We start from the raw sequence: 9,844 nt of genomic DNA, 5'->3' as shown, positions 1-9,844 counted from the left end.
TGTGGGGGAAGCGGCGGGGCTGGATCTGAAGGCGGCGGCAGACTCCCGGCCGGCCCCGGCTCTCCCCCTGCGCTCCTGCTCTGGCTTTCCTCTCCCTGAAGCTCTGTGTACACAAAGGGCTGGCTTCTGACTTTCAATTAGGTAACGGAGATTTATTTACTTTTGCTCTTTCTCCCGTCCCTACACTAAATTTAGCGTCTGTCGCTCCTGCCAGCTTGGGCTTTTTCCCCCCTCCTCCCAAATAAGTTATTTATTTGTGTTTCTCCGGAGGCAGTTTTAAACCAAACGGCCGGACGAGGGAGGACTCCGGACAGTCTGACCCCTAGGATCGGCGTGCGAGTGGCGGAGCGGGGTTTAACGGGCCGTCGGGGCAGGAGAGGGCTCCGGCCGAGGGGCTGATCCCCGCGCCAGTGCCCAGGGAGCCCCCGATGAGTGGGCGGCTTTTTCCCAGCATGTCGGAGGGTCTGAGCTTAAGAACATCCCCTCAGAAATAAAACCAAACCCACCAAAACCTCCAGGGTGCTATTGTTGGAGACGGAGGACTTCCTCGTGTAGGACGGGGTGGGATGGCCCAAAGCGGCGGGGACGATGCTCCTCACCGGCCGGTCCTCTAGGGCTTTCCCGGAGCGCCTTATATGGAGGGAGGGGTGGTGGTGTCTCCCCCCATGGGCACGGCTGTGAGGCGCCGTGCCCGGGCCGTGGGGCAGCTGCGGCGTGTTACCGCGCTGGTGTGTCATTCTAGGTGGCAGACGGAGCGGCTACCGGAGGGGACAGCGGACCTCTGAGGGAGCCCGTCCCGACAGAAGGAAGAGTTTTGGCATCCCTCCGGCCCCGAAAGGTAAACCTGATTTGGCCGCTGTAGGCTGGGGGGTTTTGTCGGTGGTGGTTTGAGGTTTGTTGGCTTGTTTCGGTTATTTCTTTCCCTCTTTCTCCTTTCTGCTCCTCTCGGCATTTCCTCACGGTGGCTGCCCTGTCCCCGACAGCTGCCTGCCCTACGCCGGGTGGTGGACACAGCCGGCTCCGCGCCCGCAGCCTTAAAGAGTCTTGTCCAGCAGCCCCCTCGCCCCGCTTTACCCTCTCTCTTAGCGCCAGCCCCGCGGCCGCTGCGCCGCGGCGAAGATGCTGGCGTGAGAGAAGGAGCGCTGTAGAGCCAAGCGGACCCTTTGCTGGCCGATGCCAGGGGGAAGGCATTGCGCCTTCGGGGCTCCTTGCGCTTCTTCCGCGAAGAAATGGAAGGGCTGGGGAGGTGGGAGTAAAGCCGATGGTTTGCCTATTTTGCATTAAAGCGGAGAAAAAATGAAAATTGCAAGGAGCGGCACCTGCTTCGCGCCCTGCCTCTCCCCTCCCCGCATACGGGAGCTTTTAGTGTCCATAAACTGTAAACCAGGTAATAAGATCAGGAAAGGGGGCATTAGAGAAAACCGCGCTCAGGCACCGCCCGCGGAAAAGCAGGCTCTACAAAGACACTCCCGGAGCACTTTTCGCGGCTGTAAAGATTTTATTGCTGATGGAGGAGCGGCTCGCACCCGCGGGTTTGGAATTAATGACCCCTTCGGCGGGTAGAAATCACACTGCCTGGCTTGTGGAGGGGACCCACGGGCAAGGGGCACTGCGCGGTTATGACAAGTATTTATTAAAGGAATTACTGCCACATGAATGCCGGGATTTAGGCTTCGGTTTGCCGAATGAAGTTTTTAGTAACTATGAAAGTAGGGCAATAACTTTTATAGAGGAAAGAAAAATATTTAGAGTCAGTAACTTCTCTGGTAGCTGAAAATGAACTTCTGACAACAAACGGGATTTGCCCTCCTCGCTGAATCAAAGGAACTTTTATACTTAATTTTCACCCTGAAAGATCTACTATTTTAAGTAACAGCGATTTTTCAGCTTTGGAAGAAGCTTTTGAAGCCGACCAAGCCGAGGTGTGCCCACGGGCAGCCGGCACTCCCAGAGACACTGGGAGCCGAGCACACACACCATTGCTGTCGGGATTTTCGCATGTGCAGTGAGACAAGGAGCACAGAAACGTTTTCTCTCTTCCCCCCCCTCCCCCCGCAGATCCTGACGTTCTTCCTACGAGATTCTCTTTTTGATCTGCTTGTTGTCAAACGGAGTGATTAGCTTACGAAATTATCCGCTCTGGCGTTGTGCCTTCAGGTAGCAAAGGCATTACGGCTGTACACTTCGCATTTTCTGAATGTCTCCGGCTCATCTTCCTCCTCCACTACCACCACTGGAGCTTTCGGGGGGGTAACACTTGAGTTTAGGTCGGTGTCACTCAGTTGTGAAGAGGGGAGGGTTGTGCCGCCGACTGTGCCCATTCAGAACTCAGAGACGGGTCTCGGTGGCTCTGTGTCTGCGGGCAGCGGGAGAGCGGAGCCGGAGCGAAGCTGGAGCGGGAGGCGGTGCCGGCGCGGTCGGTCCCACCGCCCCCAGCCCGCCCCGACAGCGGGGCGGGGACCCGGGAATGGGGGGGGCACCACCGGCTTGTGGTGGGGGGAATAATGGGCGCAGCTCCTGTAGTTCTGGGGAGCCTCCATCCCTGTAAAACCACCGCGTGAATTTCCCCGGGTGGGCCCCTGTAGGTTCTACTCTCTTTAATGCTAACGTGACTTTAAGAAGGAAAGAAAAAGAAAGCGAAGGCGCTTGTGGCATGGCTAATTAACCTTTAGAAATATTACCTTTCCGTGGACGTGGTTCTAAGCTCTTTCGTTGGATCCGTGCAAACGAAAACAGCACAAACTGAAATACGGGTTCATAAAGATACTTACATGAACGCTTGGCTGTAGCGTGAGTGGGAGCGTATAGGTACAAGGAGGATTGCCGCTCGTTCAGAGCACTTTCCTTTGGAAATGAAAAGAGACTGAAGAAAGGTTATCCCCATCATTAGATTAAAATCCGTCTGTTATTTTAAAATGTTTAAATCCCTTCGTCAGGATTATGGCTTTGTTCCAATGCTGAGATACGGGGATTTTACTTGTCATAGGAAAAAAACCCAAAGCTATACACAGCCCTCCCCCCTGGCAACCAAACGGCCCCCAGAGCTTTTTCTCCACCTTTCCACTCCAGAGCATCTGAGAATTTTGGGATTTTGTTTTGCTTTCATTATTCAATGCTGAGGCTTAACAAACGATTACAGGTTGGAAAAGACTAGGGTCACGTTACATACCACAAAGGTCTGGCCAGCATTAATATAGTGTTTGGAAAACAGTTGACAAGTAGCGAGGGTCCACCCCCCCTTTCCTTTAAAAATAACCCCCTTCTAAAAGGAATCACAAACCCTATCTCGGTTACTCCAAGTAAAAGCCCGTCTCCCTTTCCGCTTGCAACCGTCATGAAAAGGTAAATGGAAAGATCATTTAATTGTTTTCTTTCTAATCGCTTTAATCCCCTTTATACTAGGAGCAAATGATGATAATGGGATCCACATGGAAAAGACCCCCGGGAGCGGGGAGGGTTAAGGCAGGGGGATCCTCCCGGCCCTGAGCCCTGGCAGGTGGAGCAAAGCCCAGCCTGATGCATTGAATTGGAGTAAGGCTCTTAATCTGTGGCCGGATTTATTTCGTTTTTTATTTATTTATTTTATTATTTATTTTATTTTATATTTTACTATATCCCAGCGGCGTGTCTGCAAAGTGACCCGGTTGTCACCCTGTGATGACAGGGGACGCCCCTGAAACAGAGAGGAAACCCCAGGACCCCCGTGTCCCCGGAGCCGGGGCACAGACACGCCGATTAGTTTTCCCGGCTCGGCCCTGCAATCCCCGAGAGCCGCTTAGCTGTGCCGCGGCCGTGCAGATATCCTCGGCTGCGTGGGCTGCCCTGAAGATCAGGGAGGGGTGGGGGTGAAGGAAGAAGGGCAGCTCACTGGCGGTGTTAGTTATAAGCACCGCCGGAATAATGCTCCTATCTGAGGCTGCAGGAACAGAGCCAACAGAGAGCTCATTGAGCCCCTGGTTTTCTTCGGGCGTTTGCAGATATGTGCAAATACGGGACTTGCAGGTTGTTATAAACATCTTTCGGGATGCAGTCAATCAATTATACTGGCAAGCAAGCAAACCAGGAGCCTAGGATATATACAAGGCATAAATATATACATATAAACCCTGTCAACTCTGTAGTATTGACACCTCTCCCTCCCCAACCTTTCTAGGAGAAGCTGTATCTAGAAAGCTCCCGACGAAGTCATGAAATCACAGTGAAGAAGTGGGCAGTCTTGTTAGGAAGTTAGGTTATGTTGTATGTTTTAATACCAGCAAGGGAGATGTTAGAAGAGAGAAAGGAAAAAAAGAAGTGTTCAAGCAAGTTGAAGACTAAAAAAAATAAAACCCCCTATTATACTAACAGTCAGGGACACCATTTCAAGAATATGTGGCTGAAAAACATGAAACCTGGTAATTTTAAAGTACAATGCAGTAGATATATCTGGAAAAGACGTAAGTTTACCAGATTTTCTACTCGGCAAAGTATTCTTTATGTTACAGCCATATCTAGTCTTTCTTTAATTTGAAACATGCATCCAGGGATAGATCACGGCAAATGCACTTTATTTATTTATGTATGTATGTATGTATGTATTTATTTATTTATTTAGTGCTCTTTTGATAATAAGAGCTCTACCCAGTGTGGAATTTGTGACTTCTCTTTCTGACACTGAGTCTTTTGCTTGCAGGAGGAGATGTGTGAACAAGGAATCCATACTGCAAGAAGCACAGCAGATCTGAAACATCCAAGTAATGCAGAGAAAATAATTACATTGCAAGGTAGGAGATAAGCAAGCTTCAGGACTTAAAAGAGAAGGGCATATTCTGAGCTGGTGTAAATTACAAGTTTCACTGAAACAGGGAAGAGGCTGGTGCTGCAGAAATGGTGGGTTGTTTTTACGTTGCTGTAATCTGAAACTGTGGCCCCTTCTTCTAGATAGTGAGTATGAAGTAAAGGCCTGGACTGCTTTGGCCTGGTGGGGGAATGATGCCAGGGAGCAGCAGCTGTGCTTTGGGAGGGAGTACCAACGTGAGTTTTTCCCATCTGGTGAAACCTGGCAAACAAGCTTGTAAAACTGGGGACTGGAGTGATGGTTTTGCTTAGGAAAGACCTTGTTGCTGTATTGCCTCTATGGAGCCAGTCATGCATGTTTTTCTTTTGCTGCAATTAACTGCATTTATTCTGGAAGTTTTCCTATCAAGAATAAACTCAGTATTAAACTCACTTTCCCTTCATGGTTGTCATCTGTTAAAACAAGTCATATAAGGAGCCTGAGACAAATACTACTCATGTCAGGAGAGCAGCTTTTAGTGCTGCCCTTGCAAGATGGCTGGGTCTTACAGACATAAATAGTATGGGAAACTGGTTTCATTGGCTTCTCTGCAATTTAAAGGCACATATTTAAAGATGTGTAATCTCAGCAGAATAGGGATTCAGTTATTCATCTGTTTACATCTAAGACCTTCCCTGGGAGGACTTGTGTTTAAAATGGATTGGATCACTGGCTCACTTTTCATTATTATACAACAATTTATATTTAACACCATTTAAGTGAGAGCTTCACTGGTTAAAGCTTTATTCTTGTGAACCTGATGTACTATTTTCCATAGCAATGTATTATGGAAACCCTTCACAGAAACTTGTCTTGATCTGTGGTAGATAAGACTGATACAATGAGGGATAAAAGTAATAATTGACAGTTTCCAGTTAAAATTGTACATGAAATAAGTAACAGTAAAATAATAATGAAGATTCTGTAAATATTTAATACCTTTGATGTGATATTTTTGTCAGCATGGTAACACTAACTCCACATTTTAACTTTCTGAGGTAGTAATTGTAATGGGACTCTTCCACTCAGGTATCAGTGGATCTTTTTTTTTTACCCCAAAGATTCACAGTCTTCCTTCCCTGCCCCAACACTTCTCCTCCCACCTCCCCCCCCCCCCCCCCCCCCTCCGATAAATGATTGTTAAGAATTACATAAACAAGCCTTTTTGGAAATGAAGATAGTGAAAAAGGAGGAAAGGGGGTGAGAAGTACACAATACATATACCTGACCAATAGGATAAAAACTCCACCCAATCTGGCTTTCTTCAGCCTTTGAGCATGCCTTCTAAACTGTGTGATATGGCAGGTGACACATCTCTTCCTGGAAGATCTTGCTTCTACAAACACTGCTACTGACTCACCAACGGCTGTTTGTGAGAAGTGCCAGCCAGAGCAGACAGGTTACTGTTCATCAGCCTATGAACACACAGATTCTCCTTTGCTAGATTATGTGGTACACCCATAACCTGAGACCTGGCTACAAAGTGGGCAAAATCAAAAAGGTACTTTATTCTCTGCTTGAGAAAATTAGATCATGATTTACTGAACCTGACACACCTATTCTTTTAGACCAATATTCTTCTATGCCTGTACAGGTGTGACTCTGTACTGTAAATAAAAATTTATTTTACAGATCTCCTATGCATCATGGACAAATTTATTTATTTATTTACTATTTCTTTTTTCTCTGAGGTAAGCATAAAGCCTCCAGAAATTCAACCTGCTTTTGTTTCTTTTCTTACTGAGAACAGGTTAGAAGAAAAGATTTGAGAATACTGCCATGTAGGAATTGATATCACAGTGCTACCAGCTTAAAGAGGGGGCTGTCACAGGGTGAGGCATTAAACATATTCCTAATCTTTTGCTTTTTCCAAACCATAACGGCACCCTGACCCTACTTCTTTGAATTGCAGATTTGCTTTTGACAATGGTGGGGCCAGAATTTTACTAGGCTGTATCTTATTAGGTGTGTTGTAAGGATAATGCAGACAAGTCTCTCCAAGTGTACTCTCATTCTCTATGTAAAATTCTGCTTAGTTCAAGTATGTAGTTAACAGCTTCTAAAATAGACTAAAGATCATTAATCAACTTTTGTGAAATTAATTTAAGGATAAGTTTGGAAAAATCATGAGATAGATTGAAGTTATTGACATAATGCTGTATAATTTGCAACGTGGGCTTCCTTTTCTATTTCTTTTGCATAATAGAACAGCTGACTGTACTTAAAAGATATCGGCACTCACTGACAGTATGTCCTAACTACTAATATATTTTGTTTCTGTTATTTAACCAGTGTTAAGAAATTATAGAGAACACTTTATATTTTAACAGTAACAAGATTACACACAGTCCATTTTCTAACTGGGGGGAAGAGAAGAGTAGGCATCAAAGGAAGACTGCTAAGCCTCATTGCAGACAGCTGTGTTGCGGAGCAGACTTGCTGGGCAGGGCAGGAAGGCTGTTATGTTACTCTTTAGGAAAGAGGGAGGATAAGGTACAGATATGACTGGGGCCAGGTATCCGCTTACAGATAGTGCTGATCTCACCTCTTCAAAACTTCTGTCTCGATCTGCATAGAAACTAAAAAAACTTTAGTTTTAATGAAAACTTTAATGAAAAGTCTTATCAAAGAAAATGTCTTCCTTTGGCTTTCTCCCCCTTTTACTAATTTGCATCTTTATACCCAGGCCATAAATTTTATTATTTTAATATTACCAAATTATTCAAAAGAATTCTCAAGACATTTCAGGGACTTTATGATTTTAAATAAATTCCACTTTATACAAGAATTCAGCACAACATACCATTTAAATCTTTAAATTAGGCCTTTATGCTGTGATTTTCAGTCTGTTATGCAGCACAACGTACATTGTGAACAATTAATATCAAGAAAAGGAAATAATATATGAATAGATTTACTTTTAATAAAGCTGAAAAAAGTTTTAACAAAAGCTGGTTACTAATTGTGTTACTTCTGTATTTTACTACATATCCAAACTTCATATATAGGGGAAAAAAGTTAAATTATTTTTAAAACACATTTTTACTGTACTAGCTGAATGTTGTGTATCTACTGTAAATTTTGCTGTCATGCCAGGGGGGGGAATCCTCAAACCCAACAGACCAACAGAACTATCATTTTCTAGTACAAATCAGAAAAGATACTGTCAGACTTCGGACAGAAAGGAACAGTAACAAATACATTTATTGATATAAATTCCTAAGTGGAAATCAGAAAAAATGCAGGATCTTGATTGTCACCAAGCAGCACACTGAGAGATGCACTTCTCTAGCACTCCTAAAGCAGTTCTGTGATTTCCTTGTTTGTTTTGTTATGCAGGTGATTAATGCTGCAGAATGCAAGCAAGCCTAAGGTCTCCAGTTACAAAAATATATTTCAATTCAATTGTGTTACATGTAATTATGGCAATTAGACTGAATTATGGAGTGAAGATGGGGAAACAGCAGTTGTGAAAATACTTTTCACATGTAAGAAATAGCTAAGATAAAAGAAATCGTGCAAAATCATGATACCTGTGGCATCATGCCACGTGAGCACTTGTTTGTGTGGTGCAGCAAACCAATACAGAGTCCTTTTCACCATGTATATCCCTGTGAAGCCTCACAGGATTCTCAGCCTGCTGACTTACTGGATAAAACTATGTGTAAAGGGGTCTACAGGAGTGAAGGAAAGGTCAGTTTGCTGATACAGGGTTATGTGACTGCAGAAAGACCTGCACAGCCCAGGAAGACATATGTTTCCCTGGAAGGGGAAGGCTGCTTTTGAAATGAAGGTCTTCATGTTTTGTATATTTCATGCATCAGAAGAACACAACGCTCAAGCTGTAGCCCAACAGAATAAAATCCCCCAAGGAAAGTGAAACAGACAAATCTTAAATAATTTTCAGTATCTACCTTATATTTCAAAAGAATTGCTCATTTTCTTATGTTACTGTTACATATGAAAGGTACTGTGAACTTGTTGGGGGTTGGCTATTAGCATATGTGTGCACAGAGATGTGTTCACCTCAAGTCCAACAGAGCATTCCTTGCCACTTGGCAGCCTACCCACGGGTGTAGGGCTTGAACAATGAGATTCTCTTAATGGAATGCAGCCAAAAATGAGACAGGTGGTCTTTCTCCAGAAAAAGCTTACCTGGCCAAGCTTTGCTATTCTTTTTCCTCTTAAAGAATTTTTCATCTGCATGTATGATAGGATTTTCCACAAGACTAATAATAAAGGTTATGCCCGCTCTGAAAAGTTCATTTTATACTAGCATTCACTGTCAAAACCAGACTATTGAAATAATGAATGAGGTCCACTTCCTCAGAATGTGTAAATGTCTGAACTTAGAGTTAAACTTTCAACAGCTGAAAGACAATAGCATTGACATGTACCTAGCACTAGTTACTCAGGTTTATTTTTTCCTGGAAAGCTGTTTTGGGCGACAGAGTGGCGTCCGGGTTTCCCAGGTTGTTGTGCTGACAAACTGCAGTGGTGGTAAAGGCGGGGAGTCTGACAAAATCTCATTAATCATTTTAAATTAAATCCAACATTCCTCTCCAATGCTGCCAAGAAGAAAGCTAACTTTTACAAATGAGTATTCTCTCTGAAAAGAACTGGTACCCTGACCATGTTGCTTTCACATAAATAGGCTTGATTTCTCTCATATACACATATTCAATAAGTAGTATTTTTAAGCTTAAAAAATAATGCATTGGATTGCTAGGAATTTGAAAAGTGCTTTTTGCTTGTTTTCTGTATGAGGTGCTACAAGTGAACCACATATGAAAATTAGAGCCTCTTCTGTCTTTCAAAGAATTGCATTTTTTTGCATTTTAAAATGATAAAGGAAATAAAGTTCTTTTTTAGCTCAAGAAAAATTCACATAGGAAATGGAAGTATTCTGTATAAATATCTTCTAATCCATCTCTTTTCTAAGCTTGTTTATATGAATAAGAAAGGAAAACTGCAAATTTACTAACATCATTGTCAGCAAAAGCACTGAACTGATGAAAGAGCAATGTG

The 9,844-nt window shown here is 44.0% G+C and overlaps 1 long non-coding RNA gene across 1 annotated transcript; it reads left to right on the top strand.

Annotated features, from left to right (window-relative positions):
• The first annotated feature begins 2,054 nt into the window (after nt 1–2,054).
• On the top strand, nt 2,055–5,208 carry LOC133222707 (uncharacterized). The gene is made up of 2 exons (XR_009728343.1): nt 2,055–2,267; nt 4,676–5,208. It is a non-coding gene; the product is annotated as an uncharacterized LOC133222707 (long non-coding RNA).
• Nucleotides 5,209–9,844: the final 4,636 nt, after the last annotated feature.

The sequence above is a fragment of the Neopsephotus bourkii genome, unplaced genomic scaffold (genome assembly GCF_033783945.1).
Source record: "Neopsephotus bourkii isolate Nb327-2 ecotype Australia unplaced genomic scaffold, CSIRO-AGI_Nbou_v1 NB_168, whole genome shotgun sequence".
Taxonomy (NCBI): domain Eukaryota; kingdom Metazoa; phylum Chordata; class Aves; order Psittaciformes; family Psittacidae; genus Neopsephotus; species Neopsephotus bourkii.
This window is presented reverse-complemented; position numbering and strand designations above follow the sequence as displayed.